Source organism: Triticum aestivum, chromosome 6D (genome assembly GCF_018294505.1).
Source record: "Triticum aestivum cultivar Chinese Spring chromosome 6D, IWGSC CS RefSeq v2.1, whole genome shotgun sequence".
NCBI lineage: Eukaryota > Viridiplantae > Streptophyta > Magnoliopsida > Poales > Poaceae > Triticum > Triticum aestivum.
Genome location: NC_057811.1, coordinates 118467682 through 118470400, shown reverse-complemented (window position 1 = coordinate 118470400; position 2719 = coordinate 118467682).

Here is a 2719-nt window from a genome sequence, read left to right as displayed (position 1 = left end):
GCACGTTAGCTTGTCTCTTTAATTGTTGTAGTTTCATGGCTTTGTCGTCCTCTTTGCGTCATTATGATCTCAAAGTCATCCTTTTTCTCTTGCATCCTTGTAGCCGCAAAATTGGTTCGTATGGTGTCTGCCCCCGCAGGTTCGACGTTGGCATTATCGTTGACGAATGCCCTTCAAGCCTAAGGGGTTATGAGTGTGGAGGCTATTGGCTTGGACATAAACAAGGGTATTCCTTGTGATGGCCCCAATTGTCCGCCTAAACAATCAGACACTGACCAAAAACGTACAAAAATAAGCGGGCTCCTCCAGCCCCCTCCTCCCGGGCTATTCGAACTTCCACAAACCCGGTCCATATGTGGGGAGAAAATATGGTAGTCCGGACTGTCTGTCACATCAACACTACCCCACACGCAGCCAAACACCACCCACTCACATCTCATCCATCCCCGCCCAATCGCGTCGCATTGTCCGAACAATCGGGGGACGGTTGGCGGGCGTCGATTGTTGGGAATGCAGTATTTCAAAAAATTCCTACGATCACGCAAGATCTATCTAGGAGATGCATAGCAACGAGCGGGGAGAGTGTGTCCACGTACCGTCGTAGACTGAAAGCGGAAGCATTAAGCAACGCGGTTGATGTAGTCGAACGTCTTCGCGATCCAACCGATCAAGTACCGAACGCACGACACCTCCGCGATCTGCACACGTTCAGCTCGGTGACGTCCCTCGAACTCTTGATCCAGCTGAGTGCCGAGGGAGAGTTTCGTCAGCACGACGGCATGATGACGGTGATGATGAAGTTACCGACGCAGGGCTTCGCCTAAGCACTACAACAATATGACCGAGGTGAAAATCTATGGAGGGGGTACCGCACACGGCTAAGATCAACTTGTGTGTCTACGGGGTGCCCCCTCCCCCGTATATAAAGGAGGGGAGGAGGAGAGGGCAGCCCTCATAGGGCGCGCCCAAGGGGGAAGTCCTACTCCCAGTAGGAGTAGGTTTCCCCCCTTCCTAGTTGGAGTAGGAGAAGAAGGAAGAGGGAGAGGGAGAGAAGGAAAGGGGGGCCTGACCCCCACCCCACTTCGGATTGGGCTTGGGGGGGCGCCCTCCACCTGGCCGCCTCCTCCTCTCTTCCACTAAGGCCCAATAAGGCCCATTGACTCCCCGGGGGTTCCGGTAACCTCCCGGTACTCCGAAAAATGCCCGAACTCATCCGGAACCATTCCAGTGTCCAAACATAGCCTTCCAATATATCGATCTTTATGTCTCGACCATTTCGAGACTCCTCGTCATGTCTGTGATCACATCCGGGACTCCGAACAACCTTCGGTACATCAAAACACATAAACTCATAATACCGATCGTCATCGAACGTTAAGCGTGCGAACCTTACGGGTTCGAGAACTATGTAGACATGACCGAGACTCATCTCCGGTCAATAACCAATAGCGGAACCTGGATGTTCATATTGGCTCCCACATATTCTACGAAGATCTTTATCGGTCAAACCGCATAACAACATACGTTGTTCCCTTTGTCACCGGTATGTTTTACTTGCCCGAGATTTGATCGTCGGTATCTCGATACCTAGTTCAATCTCGTTACCGGCAAGTCTCTTTACTCGTTCCGTAACACATCATCCCGCAACTAACTCATTAGTCACAATGCTTGCAAGGCTTATAGTGATGTGCATTACCGAGTGGGCCCAGAGATACCTCTCCGACAATTGGAGTGACAAATCCTAATCTCGAAATACGCCAACCCATTACTTGCCCGAGATTCGATCGTCGGTATCATCATACCTAGTTCAGTCTCGTTACCGGCAAGTATCTTTACTCGTTCCGTAATGCATCATCCCGCAACTAACTCATTAGTCACATTGCTTGCAAGGCTTATTGTGATGTGCATTACCAAGAGGGCCCGGAGATACCTCTCCGATACACGGACTGATAAATCCTAATCTTGATCTATGCCAACCCAACAAACACCTTCGGAGACACATGTAGAGCATCTTTATAGTCACCCAGTTACGTTGTGACGTTTGATAGCACACAAGGTGTTCCTCCGATGTTCGGGAGTTGCATAATCTCATAGTCAGAGGAACATGTATAAGTCATGAAGAAAGCAATAGCAATAAAACTCAACGATCATAATGCTAAGCTAACGAATGGGTCTTGTCCATCACATCATTTTCTAATGATGTGATCCCGTTCATCATATGACAACACACGTCTATGGCTAGGAAACTTAACCATCTTTGATTAACGAGCTAGTCAATTAGAGGTATACTAGGGACACTCTGTTTGTCTATGTATTCACACATGTACTAAGTTTCCGGTTAATACAATTCTAGCAGGAATAATAAACATTTATCATGAAATAAGGAAATAAATAATAACTTTATTATTGCCTCTAGGGCATATTCCCTTCATCGATGTGCGCCATATTTTTTGGGGGGCAAGTGATGGACGTGATTTGGTGAATACCCTAGTTAGCATGCCCGAATGTGCACCTGTTTAGAACATAATTTTATGTCTCAGTGACTGTGTTTGAAATGTAGATGAAGAAACTTCTACGTGGCCATTTCAAATAACTCGTTGAGTCTGTTTGTCCCAGGTAATCCACAAATAATATAGAAGGAACACTTTGATGGCTTTTTCATAATAAAGTTTTGCCCAAGAAGGATAAACAAATGCAATTTTTCCACCAATGAGTGTGT